The sequence below is a fragment of the Microcebus murinus genome, chromosome 3 (genome assembly GCF_040939455.1).
Source record: "Microcebus murinus isolate Inina chromosome 3, M.murinus_Inina_mat1.0, whole genome shotgun sequence".
NCBI lineage: Eukaryota > Metazoa > Chordata > Mammalia > Primates > Cheirogaleidae > Microcebus > Microcebus murinus.
In genome coordinates this window covers 83,662,911-83,689,199 of record NC_134106.1, presented here as the reverse complement: position 1 = coordinate 83,689,199, position 26,289 = coordinate 83,662,911, and the positions used below count along the sequence as shown (strand labels likewise).

General features: G+C 44.4%; 1 protein-coding gene across 2 annotated transcripts in view; it reads left to right on the top strand.

Moving 5' to 3' along the window:
- Positions 1–1,276: 1,276 nt before the first annotated feature.
- Positions 1,277–26,289, top strand: part of FHL2 (four and a half LIM domains 2) — a 71,171-nt gene continuing 46,158 nt past the window's right edge. Inside the window, exons 1-2 of one of the 2 annotated variants that reach the window (XM_012737657.3) lie at positions 1,326–1,436; positions 14,303–14,500. The gene's annotated coding sequence lies outside the window, so the exon portion shown is untranslated. Of the gene's footprint in view, positions 1,437–14,302; positions 14,501–26,289 lie in introns of both variants that reach the window. The other variant, XM_012737656.3, reaches the window with a different exon arrangement.

Below are 26,289 nucleotides of genomic sequence, written 5' to 3'. Positions count from 1 at the left end.
TGTAAACAATTTAGAGATTGCAAAATGTCAGCCAAAGAAGAAAATAAAATCAGCCATATTCCATCCTCCAGCCATCACCACTGTCCACATTTGGGGGATCCTTTCTTTTCAGGGTATGGGGGGAGATGTCTGTGTATAGTAACTTCATATTATACCTATTCCATTTTTCCATAAGTGACTTTTTTTATCACCTGTATATCATACATATTCTTCTTCTGTCATTAAATATTCTCCTATGACATTTCTAAAGGTTGCAGGGTGCTTTGCTTTTTGATATGCTATTCCTGATTTAACCAGGCCCCTCTTATTATTAATAGCCAATTAGGTTGTTTCCAACTTTTTCTAATAAATAAAAAAAGGGGGAGCTGCGAAAAGTGTCCTTGTAGCTCTGTCTCTGCCCATATCCATGATTCTTTCCTTGGGATAAATCTCCAGGCCTGTAATTGCTGTGCTGACCCAGACAACTCAGACAACTGTTGTCTAACAGTCCTGTTACCTGCCCCCCCCCCCCCCCCCCCCGCCCTAGCCGGGTAAGATGTCTTCTCACACACTCACAAACAAAAAACTTGAGGACAAATCGGGAGCTATTGCTCCCCCAAGTTGGTTTCCTCTGTCCTCTTCCGGCATATAGTTTAAAGAGAGGTTTGGGTAAGATTTCGTTGCTTTAATTGTATAGAGACAGTGATTTGCCACTCAAAAACCCCTTATGATCATGCATGAGCCGGGAAGAGGGGGAAAGGAGAGGACCTTCTGGAAAGGCATTCCACGCCATGGCGCCACGCATGCCTAGCGTTTATTTTGCTGATCCTTTGGTCCTCTCTAGAATCCTTCCACCCAAGCAAATGCCCTCCTAAGCCAGGAGAGAAGGTCAGCGAGCGCTTTCCAAGAGGCAGCTCTGGAAATCCACATGGCAAAACGTTCCTCTCCCAGCCCACAGAGGCGCTGTGTGGCCTGGGGCAAGTGTCTTGGCACTCCTGAGCCTCCAGGCTGCCACTCTGGAGCAGCAGTGGGGCCACCAGGCAGCCCTCTGGGGGCTCTGCCTCTCGTTTGACAAAGTGAGGCCCCTCCCTGTGGCCTCCGTGCTCCAGCTGCTATTTGGATTGCAGGAATGTGTGAGGCCTGGGGTGTCCTTGAAGCAGGCAGGACAAATGGGGACAGGGCAGCCCCTTCCCATCTGGGAGCTAAGGCTCCTTTAATTTGGAGACCTTAAAAGGCTTGCGGGAGCCAGGGTTGGGTTCTTATCTCGGGGGCCTGGCTGGTGCTCTGGGCATGCCTTATTTATAGCCCGGCTGGCGCTGGCGAGAGCTGGCGAGAGCAGCGCAGCTGGCCGGCGGCTGCACGCTCGGCTGGGGCCATCCAACCAGGCAGCCTGCCTGCGCCGCCGCTGTCCCTGCTGGTCGGGCTGGAGGGCAGAAGACAGAGCCCTGACGCCGCAGGTAAGGGCTGCGGTTTCCTGTCCCTTCTGTCTCCCTCGCCATCCTTCCCAGCCTGTGCCTGCAGCCAGGCTTGTGCTCCGTGCAGAGGGGAACGTCCTGCCCTGGGAGGGAAGTCACCCCCGTGTGAACTTGCCGCCCCCAGCAGAGGCTCTCCCCCCAGCAAAGCCCAAAGAACAAACCTGCCCTCCCCAGACCTGCTTGAACAGAGAGAACCCTTGTTCACCTCGCCCTCTCTCAGTGGGAAGCAGTTGTGAACACCGGAAAACTGTTATTTAAAGGGGAAAGAAAAAGAAGAAAAGAAAAATTATAAAATAAACACTGGAAAGGGGAAAAACCACAGTGCACTTGAACTTTTCCTCCGTGACAGAATTTCCGGATGGCCTGGGGTGAAAAGGCAAATTACTGATGAGTCTGATTACTCTGGGAAAGTATGTTTATACAAGATGACTTGTTTCAGAGAGCTGTGGCGTGCTTTGAAAAGGAAATGCATGAACATTTTACTAATTTTCAGAGCAGGGCATTCGCCGAGACGCACAGTCCTGAGTTACACTCTGGCCAAGTGTGTGATGATCTCAATATTGATGGAATGCCACATATATAATGTGGCATTATATACAGATATCATATGTACATAAACATCCTCTAGACAGATTCCATGCAAGTCACTTTATCAAGTCTAATCTAAAAAGAAAAAGGAAAGTTGTCCAGCCAGTTTTTTAAAAAAATAATTGTGAGGTCCAAAGATAATATTAACACCTGTTGTTACAAGCTAATGCTATTTTATCTTTTATTTGCTGTATGCAAGTTTGTCAATGTTTTATTTGTTTCTTGAGGAATACTCTTTGAATTTTGTTTTATTGCTAGACTTTTTTTTCTTTTATTGATACACAATATTTTGCATGTTTATGGGGTACATGTGTTTGTTACATGTATAGAATGTGTAATGAGCAACTCAGGCTATTTGGAGTATCCCAGACATGCTGTAGTAAAGTCTACTGTTACATTTTGAGATCCGTCCCACCATACAAAAATTTTTAGCACAAAAGTGGAATAGCTGACTAATCCACTCAAATGATTACATTTTGGAGGCTTTTTCTAATATCAAAAAACCATCTTAATGTATAACTTCCATGGAAAGTTGCATATTTTCCCACACAGGGGTCCCCTGACTGCTCACTCACCATCCTGCCTGTCTCTCAGCACATTTCACACTCTTAGATTTCACCATTGCTTTTAGTGCTGCCAGAGTTCTCTGTCAATTTCAGATCCCTGAGGCCAGGTAGAGTCATGCTTTTCTCTGTAATCCCACAACCCGAAGCACAAGGACCTGCACTGATCTTTCAAATATTTCATATTTATAATATATGAAATAAATACATAAATGTATTTATTAATAAATCAGAGAGATTGATTTTAAGTCATCTTCTCCCCACCAAAGAAGTAATATTGATAGTGTTTATATTTTCATTTGTTTTTTTCTTATAAGACAAATAATGTATGTTCACCATAGAAAATACTAGAAGAGAGAAGAAAATGAAAAAATGTGTTGTCCTACTACCCAAAGATAACGACTCTTAGCATTTTATTGTTTCTCTTAACCATGTATTGATTCTAAGATGTCTTTGATTGAAAGACCAAACAGCAATTTAAGAACAGTTTTAAAGGAGAAAAAAAATCCCACTATGTTGTACAAATTGATATATTTTAAGATGAATCCAAAAACATTACAGTGTAGGGGGAACAGTAAATTATAATTAAAGGATATAAAAACCAAGTTATTTGGTAATCTGCCTTTTGTTCAATTTATGGTCAATATCTTTTACTGTCTATTCGAAATCTAATTCTTTGAAAATTGGTGATCTCTATATGACATTATGACCCCTTTCGGTTAGTATATTCAAATATTCATAGCAGTTGGATAACTGGGGAGTACAAAAGCATAAACGGAGATTTAGATAAGACATTTTATTAGAATATAGCAATATAACATCAGTCAGAGCATGATGTGGTGATTCCTACACTATTATTGTTCCCTTTGAACCACGAAGAACTCAGTTATCCTGCACCTTAGTCTTCATGAACCCCCCTAAAATTCGTTCTACTGATTGTTTTCTTCATAACCATTGATCTGTCGGCATTTATCACTTAGTCTCCAATATACTGAAATATGGAGAAAAATAGAAAGAAACGACCATACGTTTTGAGTGATTTGACATGTAACAGATGTATGTCACAAATATAATTTTTTAAAGTGTAGACTAAAAAAAATAAAATCAATTTTAAGTTTGCGGCAGATTTTACAATCTGGGGCTTCATTTGAATTTAAAAGATAAGTTTTAGCTAGAGAGAGGAGGAATTCAAATTCATTTTGACCCAGGACTTTTGTTACAGTTAAAAAGTCATGCTGAAAAATTAAACTGAAGTAAACCATATGAAGCCAACAACACATAAAATTCACTCCATGTGTTTCATTATGCAGGAGCATATAATTACATATCGAGGGGAAAGTGAAAGACTTTCATTTTGGTCTTTAAGAAGTAAGTGTTTGGAGCAGATGCAGGGACCAACTATTTTCATGTTAAGTAAAAGCCACCATAGCGCTTTCTGCCTGGCCTCAGTTCTCAGCAGATAAATCCAGATTAAATGTCAGTTTGTGGTTTAATATGAACACAAAATAGAAGATGACGTGATGCTGATTATTCTACTCCAAGTCATATCCTTTGCAGGAAGATAAAATGGATAAGATGAAGGTACAAAAAGTTATATGACAACATTACGTATACATAACAGTATGTAACAACTAAAACTGACCAACAGTGCAATTATTCAAAAGTTGAGTATAGTTAAATAAATTATGGCGTAGCCATGGTATGGAATGTACACAGCCATCAATGATAAAGTTACCATAGATTTTTTTTTTCATTTTTAAAAGTCAGAATATAGAACAATACTCATGATAATTATTTTAAGTAAAAAAACATATCAAAATATATACAATTATTGTTTCTGAGGGATAAGATTAGTAGTCGTTTTACAGTTTTGTCTGCATTTTAAATAGCTTACTAAATTTTCTACACTGAGACTAATCATGAAAGTCTTGGAATTACAAAATTCCACGCAAATATAAAACATTCTAAGTGTTACCACCAATTATAAAAATGGCAAATAACCAACCAGAATGATTAGCCTCTTAAAAACAATACCTAAATCAGGAGGGTGTGGCAGGAGGATTCAGTGAGACCAAAAATTCCAGACCAGCCTGGGCAATATACTGAGACCCTGTCTCAAAAAAAAAAAAAAAAAAGAAAAAGAAAAAGCTCAAATTTATTGAATGGTCACTATATCCAAGAACTATGTATTAGTTCATTTGAGATAGTCCTACAGATAGGTATTATTATACCTATTTTCGGATAAAGAAACTGAGGCTTAAAACCATGTTATCCTCTGCAGAAGGTGCAACCAAGTTAAAGATAAGGGCTCTCTTTCTTCAAGGACTTTGCAATCTAGTGGCATTAGACTTGAATACTCAAAGAGCAATCCTAAGGGCATACGCAGTGGACAGTATGGTTTGAATGGCATAAATGAATGTCATAGGAATTGAGAGCAAAAGAATGAAATACTTGGGATAAAGTTTACATAAAAGGAGTCATAGAGCCTGGAGGAAAGGAGGAATTATCAAAGGCTGGGAACATTGCAGGTGGGGAAGGATGTGAATGACATGGATATGGAAAGTGAGAATTCATCATACTGGAAAATGTGCACAATGTGTTTTGTGAGTGAGGGGTAATGACTTAGGGATAAGGGCTGCCTCACTACTCTTTGTCTCTTTGGGACATTTCTAAAACCTGTGAACTTAAATAAAATTGTAAGCTCCCCAGCCAACTCCCAATGGACTCCTTCTTGGCCAAGGAGACCCCAGAAATACCCTAAAGCTAAGTTGCTGGCCATGAGAAGGAAGGTCAGACATGCCTCCTTGGAGATACCCTTTGTAGCTCATTAACACGCCTAAGGCCATGCAAGACAAAGCTTACACTGCACTTGGAGGTCCTCAGTTTACTTAACAGATCACTTGAGTCTCCACATATATCTGGTGGCTTGTCTATGACTAGCAGACTTCCTTATCTTAACTTAAAACACTGCAAGCCTTTAATCAATTACAAATCGAAGAATCTTTAAACCCACCTATAAGCTGTAATCCTTCACTTCAAGATGTCCTGCCTTTTCAGGCCAAACCAATATAAGCTTCCATGTATAGATTTATGACTTTACATGTAATTCCATTCTCCCTCGAATGTACAAAACCAAAGTGTAACACAACCACAGGGAGACCACTTGCTCAAGGCTTCTTGGGCATGGCTCTCTGGGCCATGATCATACATATTCAGCTCCGAATAAACTTCTTTAAATTATTTTACAGAGTTTGGATTCTTTTATGTTGACAAACCCAACATTTTGTAAGAGGAAATAAAAAGTCTCTTGACTCTCCAAAGTGAAAGAAGAAAATAGAAAAAAACTTTCTTTGTAAAGAGTCTGAATTGGGACTAATTTAAATTCTACATTTACAATAAAATGAAGCTCTGGGTGAGAGAGACAATAGCAGTTGGTGTGAGTGCTGCATGTGCGTACACAGGTACACACGTATACACATACACACACACACATGTGCATGCACACTCAGACACAGAGGCAGTAGGGGGAGAGCTGGATTTGAACCCAGGCTGGGCAGTACCACCATTAACACAAATCTGACCAAAGGCTGTTGGAAATGTCTACACAACGGAGAAATGATCTCTCCTCAAACATGAAAAAGGACTTTCTACTTATCTTTTATTTTTCTTTTAAATTCTCCCTTTAGTTCCAGCACCTTCTCAAGAGCCTGGGAAGGCTCTTCATCACCTTAGTGATGAAGACTATTCATCACCTTGGTCAGACCCTGACAGCTAGCACAGTGACTTGCACACTGCCCCCAGCTTGACTAATGAATATTTGCAGAATCAAACTGTTGCATTTAATTTAGATTTAAGAGTTCTAGGAGTGTTGAGATCCAAAGAAGGGGCTAGAGTTTTCCTTGTTGGCTAGTACTTTTCCCTTTTGCAATGCTGGCTGAGACACAGGTTTGATATTCACTCCCTACCCTTTCATACACAGCACAAGGACATGTTTTTCAAATGGAATTTTGGGGGAGCCAATAAATACTAATATTTGATGATAACATATTCTTAAGGAGTAGATTCTCTGACTTGGAAGTTTTCATTTACCAACCTGCGTGTGTGTGTTTGTGTGCCCATGTCTGCGTGTATGTCTGTGTGTGCATGTGTGTGTGCCCATGTCTGTGTGTGTGCATGTGTGTATGCATGTGTGTCTGTGTACCCATGTCTGCGTGTGTCTGAGTCTGCCTGTGTGTATATGTGTGTTTCTGGGTACTCATGTCTGCATGTGTCTGTGTGTGTGTGTGTGTGTGTGCATGTGTGTGTCTGTGTCGGGGGAGGGGAAGAGGATGGAGATGCTGAAAAAATTTCTAAATTCTGCAAATTCCTTTTTGAAAAGCTGTCCAATTTTGTCCAGAAACTTTTAATTAACTTACTAGGAAGCAGAAACATTTTGCTCTCTTTAAATATAATCTAGGAAACAAAAAAGCAAGTGAAAGAGAATAGTCTCATTGCTTCAAATCCCCAACTTTAATTACATTTAATTGAGAACCAATGGCCAAATGTTATGCCCTTTCAGTCCCAAAATTAAATGACAGAGGTTAACAAGACTTTCAAATAAGTTAGGTTTAGTGAGAAAGCAATAACATATGTAAGACATAAAGCTGAGATTTGGACAGTGCATGAGACACACTCTTTATAGGTACCTCTCTCTCTACTGCAAACTGAAAATACAAAAATCTTTTAAGCAGGTGCATAGGCAACCATCCAAGTGGGGGAAGAAATATTCACAGCCACAATTCCAGCTCTACAAATACTCTCAGGTGGAGAAACTCTGTAGGATGCTATGGCGGGATGAGGATCTTCTAATTAAAACAGGCTTCTCAACAAGTGAGGAGGTTTGGAAATTCCTAGAGGCAAGTTCAACATTGTTTAAATAAGGAAATTCGGATGGAAGGATTGATAAACCCTTCGGCTGGCATTACTAGCCGAATTTGCAGCAGCAGCAAATGCTCCACTCTGGCTGTAGATTAGGTCTGGCAGGATCCTGGCACCCTGCCCCGAGCTGACTCTACTTTTGCATGCAGCGCTTCACTCTTTCCTGGGACATGTCAGCATCCTCCGCCAGCCTCAGGCAAGAGATGTCAGGCAACCCCAGAGGCCAATGTGAGCTCAATTTAACCACAGCGTCTTTTTAAAAATTTGTTCTTGTGGAGGTGAGGGGAAACTTCCCCTTTGCCCCGAAGGTCCACTGGAAGAATTTATTTATCATGCTCAGGGGGAGAATCACAGAGTGATCACCCAATATCCCAGTGGGGTACAGAAGTTTACATACCCTCACTTTGGAGGAGAGGGGAAGATGAGAAATATAGGCAATACTGTTGAGTGGCAATAAGTGGTTACTAGGGAGGATGAATGGGTGCTTGGGAGAATGAATGGATGGGGGAAACAGATTGACTTGTAAATGATTCTCTCTGGAAATTAAGTTAACAGGAGAGGCAGGTATTATATTTAAAATGGTGTGGGCCAAGTCTGGTTGCATTCCTGATCTTCTTTCCTGCAATGGATGAGATAACAGGGAGGAGAAGGGAAGTCAATAGTTCTTTTTGATGGGTCTGATTTTATGAAGAAAGAAGGAAGGCCCCCTCCAAGTCCTGTTGCTTTCTAACGGCCCTTAATTCAAAATACTCTTTATACCACTGAGTCATATTTTGGGGCGAAATTTCCTGAGTTCCTTCATTATCATATTTGCAACTTAACTTAGATGATGTGTCTCCTTTGCCCAAAACTTTCCAATGGCCTCCCAAATCAAAACAGAAATCCTAACTCTAACCAGAACCTACGGAGCCCTGCACGGTCCAAGCCTCAGGAATCTGACCGCATCTCTCCCCTCTCTCCATCTAGGAGGCCCCACTCACACTACCCTCCTCCAACTGTGCCAAGCACTGCCCTGCCCCAGGGCCTTTGCACTTGACGGTGCCTCTATCAGTCAGGCTCTACTCCAAGATACCACACGCTTCACTCCTTCCTTCATCCACACAACACCTGAGAGCCACTCCTGAGCACCCCATCTAAAATGACACTCTTCACCAGTCTCTAGCTCCTTACCTGATTTATTCCTTACCCTGATTTACTTTTCTTCCAAACACACATATGCACACCTGCACAAATATATCTGTGTTGGTCTCTCCCCCGGTGAGATGTGAGCTCCAATGAGAGCAGAGACTCTGTTTTACTCACTGAGACATCTCCAGTACCTACAACAGTGAGTGGGGCCTAGTAGGTAATAAATGAATATCTGTTCAATGATGATGGCATGAGTAATCCATTTTCATATATTTAATTTGAAGTCTTGGAAAACTTCTTTAACTACAATTAATACTATTAGGGCCAGAAAGGTGTGATACCTTTTCTATCATAAGGGTCACAGCTGACACTCCCTTAACAAAAGACAGGTTATCAAGAGAAAAACATAAAAAATTTATTTCACCAAAGTTTTATGTGATTTGGGAGCTTTCAAAAATGAAAGCCAAGGACCCAAGGGAAAACCATCCGTTTTGATGCTTAGATTCAATGAAGAATGGACAGCCATGAAGAAATGTGACTGGACAAAAAGGGAATGATCTGATGCTAATAGTAGGCTAAGTGGGGAAACCCAGCAGGATCTCAGATTCTTCGTGGCCTCCTCGTGGCCTCCTCGTGGCATTCCTTCCTCCCCAGAACAGAGCAGGACCCTCTGGAATGAGGTCTTATGATCCACTTTTAGACAAGGTGGGTCAGAGAATTTCTTTACAGCCAGCTCTTGCACAAAAAGGCAGGAGGAGGTTAGAGTAATATTTCTAGGTTTTATGGCTGACTTTGGGGGCTCTAGTTTCTATGAGCTGCCTTGGGGAAGAGGAATTCTGGTTCCTATGGCCTATCTTGGGGGAGACAGGAGAGCAAGAGGAAGAAGTTTCAGGAAAAGGTCAGAGAGAGACTTAGCTTCTGAGCCATTTCAATGTGCTCCAGTTCAAAGAACTCAGCATGCCAAAGCATGCAAAGGGTGATAGCAAGAGATACTTCGGGGCATTTTTTTTGCTATCACCCCTCATAAAGTGCTTTTGTTAAGACCCAAGTCTATTGTGTCCTGTTCACAACTCAAACCTTATTTTCAAACTTCCACTACTTTTGCATGTTGCCAGGGAAGCGAAGTGGGAGCTGAGAAGTCAGGCTGCCTAGGCGTGGCTACTAGTTCCACCACTTACAATGGGCCCAGGCAAGATTTTAACTTTCAGAGCCACATCTTTAAAGTGGGAATGTGAATGAAAAAGAAGCCAAACTCTGTAAAATAATGTAAAGAGGTTTATTCTGAGCTGAATATGTGTGACCATGGACCGGAAAGCCACACCCAAGCAGCCTTGAGCGAGTGGTCTCCCCGAGATTAGGTTACACTTTGGTTTTATACATTCAAAGGAGACAGGAATTACACGTAAAGTCATAAATCTATATAGGGAAGGTGTGTATAGGTTTGGCCTGAAAAGGCAGGACATCTTGAAGTGGGGGATTACAGGTTATAGGTGGGTTTAAAGATTCTTTGATATGTAATTGATTGAAGACATGAAGCTTTGTCTAAAAGTTTGGAGTGTTTTACGTTAAAATAAGGAAGTCTGCTAATCATAGATAAGCCACCGGACATATACCGAGACTCAAGTGATCTGTTAAGTAAATTGATGACGTGCAGGTGTGGTTTAAGCTTTGTCTCATATAGCCGTAGGCATGTTAATCAGTTACAAAGGATATCTCCAAGAAGGGAAGGGGGCGTGAAGAGGCATGCCTCACCTCCTTCCTCCTGGCCAGAGACTCAGCTCTAAGGTATTTCTGGGGTACCTTTGGTCAAGAGGGGGGTCCATTCAGTCGTCTGGGGGGGCTTAAGATTTCATTTTAGTTCACAGGAATAACAATATTGACCTCTTCAGCCACTTGTAAGGATTCAAGGAAGCAATAACAACAAAGCTATCATTAACTGAGCACAGACTATGGCCGGAAACATACCTTCCTGTGCGCTTGACTTGCAGCAGGTTGTCCTGGCTTCACAACAACTGTATGGTGCAGGTACTGTTATAATTTCTAGATTACAGATCAGGAAATGAACAGAAATCCAGAAAAGTATCTTAATTAAGGAGATATAGTTGCTGTATCAGTTTCCTATTGATGCTGTAACAAATTACCACATTGTTTTAAAGCAACTCAGGTTTATTATCTTACATTTCTGGAGGTCCATAGTCAGAAATGGATTTCGCTGTGCTAAAATCAAGATGTCACAAGGCTGCATAGGCTCTGGAGGCTCTAGGGGAGAGTCTGTTTCCTCATCTTTTCTAGCTGCTAGAGGCTGCCTGCGTTCCTTGGCTGATGGCCCCTTCCTCCACCTTCAGAGACAGTAGCACAGCATCTTCTTTTAATCTCTCTCTGACTCTGACTCCTGCTCCACCTTTCACATATAAGGACGCTGGTGACCACATTGGGAGCTTCCCAGATAATGCAAGACAATCTCTCCATCTTATGGTTCTTAACTTAATCACACCTGCAAAATCTCTTTTGCCATGTAAGGTGACAGGTTCCCGGGATTAGGAAGTGCATATTTTGGGGGTTGGGGGGGCCATCATTCTGCTACCAATTACTAAGAGGCAGAACTGATACTTGAGTCCCAGCTGACTTCTTGACCATCACACTGTACAGTAAAGTCTCTGGTGTTTAGCACATCCTTTTTCCCTTTTGTTGGCATGAAGGGAAGATGGAAAACTTTAAACAGGACAGTCCACTCCCTTCTGCCTTGCTCATCTGCCATCATATTTAGGCTGCCCAAGAGTCACAGTTAACTTTTAAAAATTGTTTTATCTTATCAAGGTATGTTTTAAAATAATCAGTCTCACCCCATCCCCAAATATATTATTGACTTTTAAGAAACCGCAGACATTCGATAAAAGTAGGTTGCAAGACAGACATGAAAGCCCTGCTTGGGCACAGGCCGAGACATGCCTCCCATCGTGCAAGCTGCCTGAGCAGAGCAGCTGCCCAGGCCAGACCCAGACGGGAAGAAGAGCAGGTTGGGAAGAGCCTATTCACACATGAGAGGCACCAGGACAGGTTAGAGTGACCTGGCTCAGGGTGCTCCAATGAGGGACATAGGGGACTGGGGAGGGGCAGATGGCCTAGGCCACAACAGACAGAAGCGCCAAGAACTAGCCCGCAAGGTGCAGAACAAGCAGACACACAAGGAACTGAGGGACTGGACACGCGTGATCAAGCATCAGCCACGGGTGGCCCTATCCACAGGAGGTGGTGGTGGGAGGGCCTGAAAGGCAGCTGACAGCCTAGGAGGACCCCAACCTTCCAGAACCCAAAGGTAGTTCCACAGCCCATCAAGCAAGCACCCTGGGGACAGAGTTCTGACCCACCAGGGAGGGAGGCAAGCAAACAGGGCAGAAGCCTCATTTAGGTACAAAAGAAGAGGAGCTGCAGGGAGCCCCCGAGCTGGAGATGAACTGCAGTTTGGGGGAAGATGGGGTGCTTGCAGCTTGGCAAGCCCCTGGCTCCCAAATCTGTGTCAGCTTTGCTATGTCCAGACCTCACCTGTGAGTGCATAGACTGCCACTACGCCTTCACATACACCTGCACCCACCTTGGGATGGTGCAGGAGCCTTCAGGGCTGAAAGCATCTAAAAGGGCCTCTGTTCCTCCAGATGGGACGACCAGAGGGACACCCTAAGCAGGCTCCTGGAATATTACGTTATGACCATGAGTTTTAGCAACAAGAGAACTTAGCCAGTAGCCAGTTGCTTTTTTTTTTTAAGAGGCATTGTCTTGCTCTGTTACCCAGGCTAGAGTGCAGTGGTGTCATCATAACTCACTGCAGCCTGGATCTCCTGGGCTCACACGATCCTCCCGCCTCAGGCTCCAAGTAGCTGGGACTACACATGTACCAGTGCACCTGGCTAATTTTATTTTTTTGTTGAGACAGGGTCTCGCTATGTTGCACAGACTGGTCTCAAACTCCCGGCCTCAAGCGATCCTCTCACCTCAGCCTTCCGAGTTGCCGGGATTACAGGCGCAAGTCACCACACTAGCTCCCAGTTGCATTATTTTGATCCTTTCCTTAATCTGAGCATCACAGTGTTGGAAATCAGAGGTGTATACCCACGTGGACTGTGTGTTTTTGCGGCGCAGTAGCAGGAATAAAGTAGACTGCGTGCTGTAGACATACATTCCATAGTTATCCACACTTAGGGTGACCGTAGAATATATGGTCCCAACGGAGGCACTTCTGAGAGCAGTTCTCACCAGTATGTTAGGCCCACAGGTGTGACCGGGAGGGTCCTCAGGCCCTCTGCTGGAGTAGGTCCCATCTCTGGCCCCAAAGCCTCACACACGGGCACCCAGGCCCTGGCAGAGTGGCCTTAGCTGTAAACACAGAGGTTAGAGGGGACTGTATTCGCAGGTGTTCTTTTTCCTTCCTCCTGGATCATCACAGTGTACTCCTCCACGCCCCTCTCTGGCATCCTCCTCTCTCTGCAGAGGGCCTCGTTTGAATTTTAGAGCCAGTGAAATGTCTTCCTACTTGATCAGTTTTATAAACAAGAATTTATCAAAAAAGAAAAGGGGAAAAAAACTCCAAATAGCATAGACCCTCAAGCTCCGAAAGCTTGCCTGCGATCGTGAACATTTCTATTCCTTTCATGGTCAAGACAAGACATGCTGGGGACAGTTTCTTGCAAGGTGGATGGATGATGTGACTCCCTACAGCGGGGTCTCCTTCTGTAAGTCAGGGACATGTTTTTCCAACAGACTATTGACGTTTGAAATCTGTGGGCACCCCGCCCCTGTAGCCCACTTTTCTTTGTGAAAAGAAAAGTTCAAAATGTTCAAAATCTGGACACTTCTCTCCTCTGCTGTCCACTGCCCAAGGCTACCAGAAACTCTCCCTTGTCTGCGTTTCACTGAAACAAAAAGCTTTCCCAACTGGGGGTCGGTTTCCTAGTGTATAGCAGGTTGTGAAATGAGTTTGCAGATTGAGACCAGCATATTTGTAGCAATAGAAACGAATCAACTAGAATAGAAAAATAATAGAATAAAAAGGAACAGAATGCTTCTCATATACTTTCCAGAATGCTTTCATGACAGTGTATTTTTCCAGCTGTATACATGGGGTGTTTGAAGTGGTGGAGATGTGGAAATGCACTTCTTGGTGTGGGTTGCCACCAGTGAGTTTATAACCCCCGGCTACAAACCACACTTGCCGGCTTCCTTTTCCCTTTTGCCTGGCTCCTCACAGCGCCCAGGGCGGCTCACTTACTCCTACGGCCCCTCGGGCGGATGGCTTAGCTTGATCCTTTAGGCTAGAGCCAGTGAAATGCCTTCCTACTTGATGAGTTCTATAAATATGAGTCTTTATTTTAAAAGGAAAAGGAAAAAAACAAAACAAAACAAAAAGACACCGAACCTCTGCATCATTCACCAAAGAGGGATAGGGCCACGTGAGTAGACATCTCTGAGAGGCTTCAACGCCCCACTGTGTTAATGTTGAGCAGCTCTGCACCGCTCCTGCGGCAGCTGCACCCAGCACTATTTGTGCCCAAGTGTGGGAGTGCCGGGTGTCGGTGCCCGTGTGTTCTCACGCGCCTCTCTTCTGCTGTGCCACAGAATCAGTGGAAAATATCCTGACCCCCTTCCGCATTGTTTCAGGGTCTCTGCAGCAGCCCAGGGGCTTCCAGCCTCTTCCTGCAACTTGGCAGAAGGTGGACGCAGGAGCGGGGGTCCCACATCAAAGGCTACCTTTCACGACTGCTGGCTCAGGGCAGGGAGAAGAGGGGACCCTGGTGCAGAGCAGAGAGGCGACCCTAGGCAGGATGTCTGGAAGGAGAGATAAAGCACACTGCAAAGGTATTTTAATAGACACGCTGTTTCCATTCCTTCACATGTGGTTTTCATTCCGTTTTTGGTTACTTTTGACTTGAATTATGAAGCTTGTTTAAGGTAACTTAGATGCAATTACTTTTATACATCAGAAAGGAATACTGGCTTTTTCTGGTTCGGGCCGGGGGATGGTAAGTGGCTAAGACAGAAAGCACATTGCCTTTCAGAAAGCTGGAAAATTCTTTTCTTCCCTCTTCCTTATGGGAGTCGAAAACCTGTTTTTCCAAGAGCCCAGAGCACTTTGACAAATGTAAGTGGTAAAACCTCGCATCCACTAAAGAAAGGCAGCCCCCAGTGACGAAATGGTGAGGCCACTATACTGCCAAAGAGGAAGGAAATACCTTTTAACCAGAAGGGCAAGACATAAAGACAAACATTCTTCCTACTACAGAAATGTGGTGGATTCTTCTACAACCATGGCCTAAAAAAAGAAAAGCAAGTGTTGTCCATTGAATGGCTAAAAATAATGTTAGGAGTACAAATATGTCCCTGATATTGTCAGAGGTTTCATTGAGGTCTCAGGCAACTACAGTACTTCCTCTCTTTGTACCTCAATCTCTGCTCCTCTAAAATGCAGATAATTACACTAGCACAGGGTATTGCTAGAGTTTATGAAATAGGCTTTTGACATAATCAAGTGGCTTCCAAGTAACTGAAAATGGAACTGTAATTTCCAATCATTCTAAAAGCTGCACCTTGCCTTTGTTAGAGACATGAGTGCTCTGTTGGCCTTTCCTAACATCTGAGTATTACCAGCCTCCATTCTCTGGTAGAATCCAGAAGAATCCTGATTGCCCTGGGGGCAAAGACCAGAGAAGGGAAGGAAGGGCCACCACAAGGACCTGACACTAGATACCAAGGCCTGGGCCCATGCAAACACCCTCAACCTATTGTCAGCTACAAGGAGACTCTGATGGTTTCCCATGTCATCTGATCAGCAGGAAAAGGCAAAAAGTACAACAGAAAAACCAGTGTTCTGACATTATTGACTGAAGCTTTTATTCTGGTTTCCTAGTTATCTAAGAGACATGGGGTCTATAGAGTGAAAAACATAAGAATAAAAAATAGTGGTTCTGGAATGGTTTTGTTATCTTGGCCAATGCAACTCATGGTATAACTGATCAGACAATCATTTTCTCAATCAATCAATAAAATACAGATGATACAAAAATCAACCTAAAGATGAAATTTCGTGGCAGACAAAATTAAATTGCAGACATTATTTAATTTTGACTTCTTTCATCTGGAGCATTTTGTTATCAAAGATAAGTCACATCTGTCAGAGCAAAAAAATTGGCAGAAAATTGGTTTTCATCATCCTGATATCTCCAAGTGGCATGCAGTTTGGTTTGCAGATCATGTCTCATCTAGAGCTATAATCCTGTAATGAAAAAGTAAATCAAACCAAGAGGAAACTATAAATCAAAACGAAAATATTTGTTTGTCTTGCGTGTGACCAGTTGTTCCCGTCACAATTTTGCTTCCTTGGTAGTTTTGCCTTATCTGGGAGCATGAACAATCCAACCCCATGGCCCCTGCAGCCTCCACCCCCCGCACATGACATTCATCTCCATACTCTGCAGCCAAATTGGGAAAGCCAGGAACTAGTTAGAGTTCACAGGAAGTAGGACTCCTTGCCATCCTCACCAATACCAGCAACTTGAAAACCCCAAGCAAACAAGTTACAAACATGAGCAAATCAACACATCTTTAAGCCAAATAGCTGTTTCTTACGATGACTTCTCCTTTCTGATCCTCAACGTGGCCCAGATCACCACTGGGCAAGCATCGTATTGGGGGACCCACAGGTGTGTGTGTGGGGGAAGGGGCCACCCTCCACCCCTCACTGTTACCTTTCTGGGGCTCCTCCTCTGAGCTGCATGACTAACGTGCACAACTACCAACCACCAGAGGGGCAAAAAGCTTACTACTGAACTCTGGTCTAAATAGAAAAATAACATGGTGAGGACACAGAAACACCTTTTCTATTAAATCAAAGAAACAAGCCAGGAAAACTGAATCACAGGCTAGTGAGTCCCTAGGACTGTGCTATGTGATGCCTTTCGAATCATAGAAAAGTCTTGAAGTTACGATATCAATGTAATGAGGCTGGGATACATCTGTCAGTGGATCCGGAGAACCTCAGGCATCAGGCTCTCTGTAGGGGAGTTGTGAATACTCTACCCAACATCCACCCCCCAGTGAGCAGGTTTTTGGATCGCTGGCCTTTGAGTCCTGGCTGGTAACCTCAAACAGAGCAGAGTGCCACCAGAAAGCCCCACGTCACTAGCACCATATCGAATTTATGAGGACTGTGTCCCAGGCACTCCATGTGGACCTGGCCATCCTTCCAAACCAGTGACAAGCTGGTGCTGGTGGGACAGGAGTTGATCACCAATGGCCAATGATGTAATCACTTGTGCCTACATAGTGAAATCTCTATAAAATCCCAAAAGGACAGGGTTCTGATGGGCTTCTGGCTAGCTGATCTCATGGAGGTTCCTGGAGGGTGGTCCCAGAGAGAGCACAGGAGCTCCACGCCCCTTCCCACATGCCCTGCCCTGTACATCTCTCCCATCCGGCTGTTCATCTGTATCCCTTGTAATATGTTTGTAATAGATGGGTAAACGTAAGCAGTGTGTTTCCCTGAGTCCTATGGGCCACTCTAGCAAATTAATTGAACCCAAAGAGGGAGTCACGGGAGCCCCCCACCTAACAGCCTGTTGGTCAGAAGTATAGATTACAACCTACTGCTTGTGACTGGCGTCTGAAGGGGCAGCAGTCTTGTGGGGCCCAGGCCTTAGCCTGTGGGATCTGACTCTGCCTCTGGTAGATAACTGTCAGGATTGGATTGATTTAGAGACACCCAGCTGATGTCTCCCAGAGAACCGTCTGCAGAATTGCTATGTGTGGGGGGAAAAACACCACACACGTGGGGTGTGATGTGAGTGTCTCATAGGAGAAAAACAGTTTGGTTTTTTCCAGTGTCTGACAAAGCTCTATAGTAAGTAGCACTTAGCTCACTTGCTAACGGCTAGAATAGCTCCAGGAACAGGTGCTGTTCCTCTTCTCTTTACAAACCAGTGGAAAATTTCCTTATTCTCCCTAGGGAAAAAGAATCAAGCTTTATGGTCTTCTTGATCTCGGAAAATTTTAGGTCTGTTTTTGTCAGGAGGATGAAGCAAGAGAGAGGAGGATGGGAGAGGCTTTGCCTTTGTCTTTCAGCAGTTTATTTCTTGTGCTGGTTGAGAAGAAGAAGCTATAAGGATGGGCCTGAGTGCTCAGAAACTGATGACAATCGAAAGACTCACTCAGGAGGCCGCCTGGCGGGAAGGAAGGAACCAGGAACACCAGAGGGTTTGCAGTCAAATGGCCTCCTGATTTGAATCCTATCTGCCTACCCCATTAGCTCTGACTTTGGGCACATTATTCCACCTCTCTGGGCCTCATTTCCTTACAGTAGAACTAAGCTATGATTGCATCCTTTTTCCCCATCAGACATCTCTTACGACCATCTTCACAGACTCAACTGCCCTTGACCTTCAGCCTACTGTGATTGGGCTCTAGCCGCACCACCCACTCAATGCATTTCAGATGTCACCCACAAACACACTGTTGCCACTTCCAGTGACTCCTAGCTGCTTTTGGCCTTTTACTCCTAGAATGTATTGGTCTTTGGGTTCCCCATCCTGGCTCCTGCTTCCTGTCCTCATCCCTCCTTGAGATGCCCCGTGTCTGTACACGCCCCTCCTCAGCCTGCCCCTTGAACCTTGAACCGAGCGTCCTGGAGCTTGACCTTTCACCCACTCTTAGAACCCTGTTCTGGAGCTTGACCTTTCACCCACTCTCAGAAGGAGCTTGACCTGGAGCTTGACCTTTCACCCACTCTCAGAAGCCTATCAGAACCCTGTCCTTTTGGGATTTCACCCACGCTCTCACATGACCTCACTCACTCTTCTGGTTTATTTGCTTTTTTGCTCGACTGATTTTTACCTCCCATTTGGCTAACGACCCCCCATGTCCATCACCACCAACTCCAACCTTCCCCCTGAATCTCATGTTTGTACAAATTTGGGACATTTTTCTGTTCAGATGACTGTCCCCAAAATGCTTCTGTTTCAAAGGGTCAAAACTGAACTCATCCTTCACCACAAACTTGTTTTTTTCTATCTTCCTGGTTATGATACTTTTGCTTATCTAAGCCAAAAGCCTGGAATTGTCTGAGGCTCACCCTCAACACCTAGTTGTCTAATTTCTACTGAGTTTAAATCTTGAAAAAGTCTTGAAACTGATACCCTCCCTCCACCCCAATGACCCCTGCCCTCGCCCATAACGTGCCTGTTTTTACCAGGACCAGTGAGGCCACCTCCTGTCACAGGCTGGGCTTCCCAGGAGCAGAGCCAGAGCTTTATTGAGGAAGGACCCCTTTTAAAGGATAATGGGCAGAGAAAGGGAGAGGTTCAGTAGGGGTGCGGTTTCAGGTCACATCCCAGCCTCAGCCTGATCCTGCAAGGGGGGCTTGTGAGCAGAGGTTACCCCTCAGGTCTGTCCTGACTTGAGGAAGGAAGCTGGATTCCACACCCCACACCAGTCAGTACCTGCAAAGGACATCCCAGGAGAAGGAGCTAAGTCCCACAGCCCAAGGCGACTGAAATAGAAACAGGCAGAGGGACCCAAAGGGACCCCAGAGGGCCTAGGGGGAGCACCAGCAGCATCTCCTGCCTCCAAACTGAACTTCTGGTAGATGTCTATGTGTCAGCCAGATTTATCCACCAAAACCCAAACTGGCTGTGTCCATCTCACACTTAACCCCTTCAGTGACTCCCACTCTCCCAGCAGCACTCTGCGGAAACTGGCTGCCCTGCTCGTCCTAACAGGTGTTAGAATTGGACAGGGGCAGGGAGTCTGTGTTACACTACTGTGTCCTCTCTTGAAGAGTCACAGTGCATACTGGCTCATTAAAGACCCTGGGATGTCTTATTGCAAAGAAACCTGATCACTTTCTTTGGCCTGGGAATTCCAGACCTAGCTGACCTTGACCTAGACTATTTACTCTGAGCATCTTGTGCAAGGCTCCTCTTACATACCAATGTCCACAGACTGGAGTAGAGGCGCTGGCCTATAGGGTAACACTTCTTAGCATGATACGTAAGGTTCTCCATGGCTTGGCCAGCCCCACCTCTGCTCCAGCCTTGTCCCTGATATAGACCTGGAAGCATTCCAGGGGCCTCTGTGCCCCTTCATGCTGTCCATTTGGCTACCTCTTGTCCATCTGTCAAAGCTCAGCTCAGGTGGCATCCCTTCCAGGAAGCCTTCCCAGGACACGGTGCTAGTCAGGGTTCCCCAGAGAAACAGAACCAATAGGATGTATGTGTACATGTGTGTGTGTGTGTGTGTGTGTATACAGTCATATGTTGCACAATGACATTTCAGTTGATGACAGACTGCATACATGATGGTGGCCCCATGAGATTATAATACTATATTTTTACTGTACCTTTTCCATGTTTGGATGTGTTTAGATACATCAATACTTGCCATTGTATTACAGTTGCTTACGGTATTCAGTACAGTCACAGGCTGGACAGGTTTGTGGCCTAGGAGTGATAGGACACACTATATAGACTGGGTGTGTCGTAGGCTGTGCCATCTAGGTTTGCGTCAGGACACTCTGTGATGGTCTCACAGCCAGGAAATCACCTAATACATTTTCCACTGAATGACTATACGCACACACACACACACACACACACACAGAGAGAGAGAGAGAGAGAGAGAGAGAGAGAAAGAGAGAGAGAGAGAGAGATTCATGATAAGGAACTGGCTCATAAGATTATGGAAGCTGACAAGTCCCAGGATCTGCAAGGCGAGTCAGCAAGCTGGAGATCTGGGAGAGCCAATGGTTTAGCTCCAGTCCGAGTCCAAAGCCCTGATAACCAGGACAGCTGCCATTCCCATCACAGGCTGGCAGGCTCAGGAGCCAGGGAGAGCTGATGTTTCAGTTTGAGTCAAAAGGCAGGAAAAAACCAGTGTTCCAACTTGAAGGCGTCAGGCAAGAAGAATTCTCTCGTACTTGGGGTGGTAGTGTCAGCTTTTTGGTCTATTCATGCCTTCAACGGATTGAACAAGGCACACGCACATTATGGAGGGCAACTTGCGTTACTCAGTCTATCAATTCAAATGTTAATTTCATCCAAAAACACCCTCACAGACACACCAGAATAATGTGTGACCAATATCTGGGCACCCTGTGGCCCAGTAGCAGTCTGTAATTAACCATTACAGACCTCCGGTTGGGCCAAATGCTTCTCCTGTGCTTTTAACACTTTCTGCTCATACATTTTCCACACCTTTTTTCCCCCACTATCTTAACCATTTTTAAGCGTACAGTTCGTAGTGTTAAGTATATTCACATCATTGGGCAACCAATCTCCAAAACCTCTTCATCTTGGAAAACTGTAACTCTGTACTCATCAAACTCCCCCTTCCCTCCTCCTCCCAGCCCCTGGAAACTACCATTCCACTTTCTGTCATTATGAACTTGACCACTCTATGAATTTGTCCTTTTATGTCTGGCTAATTTCACTTAGCATTATGACCTCAAGGTTCATCCATGTTATAGCATGTGTCAGAATTTCCTTCCATTTAATTGCATTGTATGTATCTACCCATTTTGCTCACCCATTCATCTATCTATGGACACTTGAGTTGCAGCCACATTTTGACTATTGTGAATAACGCTGCTGTGAACATGGGTATGCAAATATTTCTTTGAGATCTTGCTTTCAATCCTTTTGGACAAATGCACAGAAGTGGGGTATGCTCTCCATATCTTAACCCTGACCAGAACTCATTGGGATGTCGTTTTTCCCCAGGTGGCCTCCTCCCTTCTGGTCACACTGGACTTTAAGCCGTAGAAGGGATGGCCTGAGATTTATTCATCTTGGTGGCATGAATCACTTAGCAAATAACAAGTTCCTGAGTAATATTTTCCTCCTGGCCACCCTATGCCATGTGAGCTTTTAATGTCGAATAGCCCTAAGTGCCAGGATCATTCACAAATTCTTCATTCCAAAGATGAAGATTCTGGGTGAGTAGGAAAAACAGGATTCTAACCAAAACCAAGAATAAAAGATAAAGTTTATTAAGCTGTGCCTGAAAAGAATTAATGAGAAACATTGTACATTATACTTTTTTTCTTTTAAAATTTGCTTTGTATGTGACAATTGATAGTTGCTTATACTCTTTCTAAAGTTGTAATTTGTTTTTATTTTTAAAAGTTACATTTTAAAATGAACTCAAAGATAATTCTAGGAAATTATGCTAATAGCCTTTAATTTGTCGGCAGTTTAGGATATAGTGGGTGGGTGTCAGTCTGCCTTAGTTTTAAGATCAGTTTTCAGACTGAAATGAGAATGAATGAATCTAAATATCTAAAGTGATGGTGGCATTGTGCACACCTGTGTCCACAGAGGCTTGTTGGTAATTCCTTTACATTGGTTCATATTACTGCTTCCCTTCTTGAAATTTCATGTGATTCAATAAACAAGCCATAGGTTCAGGGCCAAAATGGTGGACACTTTGTAAATGATTAAATGGAACTTGAAAGTCTTACAAACCTTCTATGTACTGGTCCCATGACATCTTACCTGAAGTTGGCTGACTATGCAGCATGTTGCCTCCGAAAAGAGCTAAGCCCATTTCTAAATGCTGGCAGCCAAAACCGCCCCCTCCCTTGCCTGGCACTATTCACTTCCACCTGAAAGGATTACTCACTTCACTGCTCCTCACCTTCAATCTTGCAGCATTTTTTTCCACCTATGTGGACCCCTCTGGTTGCCAGCACAACAGAAACACAAGCTGATACAGGAAGATGTGCATACCATACCCTTCCCTCTGCTTGCCTGGGCCAAGAATCCTTCTCAGATGAGAAAGACAAACCAAAATGTTGGTTTTGGACACCACCACTAACTAGCAGTGTAATATGTGACACTTTCCCAGAGATGAACAATCAAAACTTTAAACTTCAGAAAAAGTATCACCTACTAAATCTGCTAGCAGGTAGCTTACCAACTTTCAGAGCAGTATCCACTAAGACTGGTGCTATCAGACACACTGTCAGTTCAAACAGACTGTGGCCCCTGACATAGACTCCCACTCAGTTTAACCCTCTCTTCTCCGTCTGCCAAGAGATTGGCCAGGGACCCTCACTCTGCAGCTATTTGAGGTTATTTTCATCATGAGGGTGCATGCCCTGTTACTGTCAGGTCAATGGAAGGAGGCACACAGGAAGCTACTAGAAATTGAAACAGTTGCCACTAAAGTCACCCCAGGTTTAAGACTTCCCAAGTGTTCTTTGAGCTAGCAAGCTGCCCCTCTGCCTCACTCTGATCCTGCTTGGGAGATAAAACTGTCCTGCTCCCCTGCTGCTCTGAATGATTCTGGTTTGGACCAAGGTTAGCAAACTGTCTCCTGTGTCCTGCCCCTGGTGTGACCCTGAACTCTGGGTCCTGCATTCCGAACCACAGACTCTGCTTCCAGCTCTGCCTGAGTGCTGATAGTAATCTCGGGGTCCTCACCCCAGCCTGGGAACTGGACTGGGACTCCTGGAGCTCTTGATCCTCTACAATGTCCCTTCATTCCAACACACCTGGCACAGGCCATCGTGTGGGAGCCCAGGCATGAGTCGGCATGCTCTCCTGGCGGAGACACGGGGGCAGGTTCCCAGGCACCGACTGTGGCTTTGCTACCTGCTTCATGGAAAAGTGCAGCCACATGTTTTTCCAGTCTGATTCATACAGGCAGCTCTGGGACTTCAGGGGAACCAATAACTGCCGGCCCCGAGATGACTCCAGGGTGGATTTGACATTGCCTCTCTGCCTCCTCTTTCTGGGACAAAGAGCCTAAATGGGCATTTCAACAATAAAGTCACATTATTTATTACTTATCAGAAATGGGCCTGTCTATAGCAGTGAGAAAAATGGTAGCTCTTATTGGTCCCAAGCGCAAAGATATATTTAAAATGGCTCTGTTGAACATAAATTTTAAATTTGCCATGAACTTGGGGGCTGACCTAAGAAGCCAGTGAATGTTCCCTACTTTTCCTATCTTGCTGGGCTTATGAAGCCAGGGCCTCACTTGGAATAGCACAAGCCAAGCCTGGGTGTCACCGGAGACTTTGGGGGGTGACTTCAGCTTCTTCCTCTGAAACCATTCCTGACTTCCAGGAATTAACAGGTGAATTATATGCAGAGCCCTTGTTTGCACACATAAATTGTGCACTGGTCAAGAGCAGACTCTTGAGAAACATCCTTTGACTTGCTCTCACCATAGTGGTCGTCTTTCCCTTGAGCGTTTCTGTTTTTCCTGCAGAAGGTCTCCTTTTATTCTCACTGGGACTGTTCCTCCCACCTGGCCTACCAGCCTTCCTCTCTATATGCTAAAGCCTGTGGTTCTCCTCCTCTGGGACCCAGGCCCCCTCTCAGCCCTTCCCACCACCACCTCCCCCTGCTTTCTTGAGTCCACAGAAAGGGCAGCCCCACCTGGTAGCTGCCTCGGCTCCGCCTGTTCTCTGCGCCATGGTGGATGCAGGCAGCTCTAAAATGGCCTCTCCTCTGGGAGCTTCAGATGGAAAGAGGAAGAAACTAATCTTCCAAGGCTCTGAGTCTAAACCCACCCCGGTCTCAGCTTCCTATACCAAAAATGCTGCCCTGTCGGCAGTCAAAAGTAAATAGTAGATAAGATGCAAACAATGGCAGTCGTAGATTCTCGGATGGGGTGGTCAGGTGTACATACCCTGCGGGGCTATCAGACTGATTAGTTCTGCTCAGGCCAGGAGTGCTGCTCTTTCTTTGCCCCTGCGTGCCGCTTGCAAATGAGGAAGAGAGACCCGCCCGAAATAAATGCATTCTGGCTGCAAACCCAGCGGGCTGGGTGAAAGTGAACTTGCAAGGGAAGGCTGTGGTTCTGCGACTGCCAAGGCACTGTTACCAGTCTTGGTTGGAAAGTGTTCTAAGACGGCCTGTGGATGTTTAAGTCAGACTTAGGGTTGCATCACTTGGAAATCCATCTGAGTGTGGATGGGGACAGTCAACGAAGGTGCAGATGTATCAGTCTCATCTATTAATACCTTTGGGAACGTGTATACATCCACAGTATTTGTGAATGAGGGAAAAACACCGATTTCTCTGTTCAAGGGAGTCTGCCTTAAAACAGGTAAGGCTGAAGGGTGATGACCATCTCCTCTCTGGGCCATCGCTGCCCGCTGCCCAGCCAGAGCACACTCCAAGGGTGGACAGCAGAGTTGACCTGAGATCCGCAAGTAGACCCGCTTCCACAAATGACCAGAAACAAACACTCAAGCTGGTAGAAACAAGAGAAGCGTTATGAAATTTCTGAGGGAGATAGAATTTTTGTTTTAGTTTGCATGTTCCCATTTGTATAAGCAGAAGTTTTTTATTATTATTATTATTTTTTAAAGCATTTGATAGAAAATCAACCTACCCCAAGAAGAATCTAAAGACATAAATTCATTGGCTAGGTTCTTGAAAATGAAGATGGTGGCTTCAGTCTGTAGGACGTAGACTTCAAGGAAGTCCCTCCATGAGGGACTTTCTCTGTGCTTGAATGTGGCTCAGGCAGGGGATTTCAGGCCCTTGGCTTTGCTTTAACTTGAATTATTTGCCAGGTGGATCTCAGTGCAAAGGCCAGGTAACTCAACTGCCTAACTGGGAAATGGCCCTGATTCATTTGATCCAAGCAGGGCCATATAGAGCCTTTGTATGGCAGCCTTATATTGGTTTAAGGCATTTTCAGGAAAACTGAATTAAATTCAGTAAATATTGATCAAGTAGGCAAAGTGCCTTGAACACAGAAACAAATGTATCTATCCTTGTCCTCTTTGCTCTGTTGTTATAAAAGGGAAAGGTAGTGTGGAATGGTAAAAAATGGGGCTATTGGTGGGTATCCCATAGCCTTCCTAGCAGAGATACTTTATTTGGTCTAAAGGGTAAACAGGTATCCAAGAGGCAGAAGAGAGTGAGGAAAGGAGTTCCAGAAATTACATAACGGCAGGCATTTTCCCTTGGGAGCAAAGAGAACGCAAAGGGAGGGCTCTCAAAGACCTCCTCCTTGCTCAGGGTGTGGTCTCTGTTGCCCTGACCTTCCAAACATACTCTTAGAAAAAGAAAACCTCTCAAGCATTTTTCTTCATCTGCTTTTAGCATGACCTGGAAACTCAAGGGACCAAAAGCAATACAGGGAAATAGACAAAACAGGATGGGAAAGAGAACTGAGTCCAGAAAATGGTAATAGGGTCAAAAAGCTAAATCATGTTAAGGCCGTGTGCAAAATGGAAATATAATTTCAAACTGTTAAAAGGAAGGCAAAAAAAGAAAGAAAGAAAGAAAGAAAGAAAGAAAGAAAGAAAGAAAGAAAGAAAGAAAGAGAAAGAAAGAAAGAAAGAGAAAGAAAGAGAAAGAAAGAAAGAAAGAAAGAAAGAAAGAAAGAAAGAAAGAAAGAAAGAAAGAAAGAAAGAAAGAAAGGAAGGAAGGAAGGAGAAGAGAAAGTCCTCTTGAGTTTAAGTTAGGCTGGATGAATGTTTCAGGGGGTATCTGACAGTAATTTGCCACTGGAGCCTCTGCCAGCCCTCCAGGGAGGCAGATGACAAATCTGGTACTGTTATAGAGTAATTGCTCAGCATCTCTAACTGTGCAGAAGATTCCAAAAATATTTGTACAGTTAGGATGGCCCAGAAT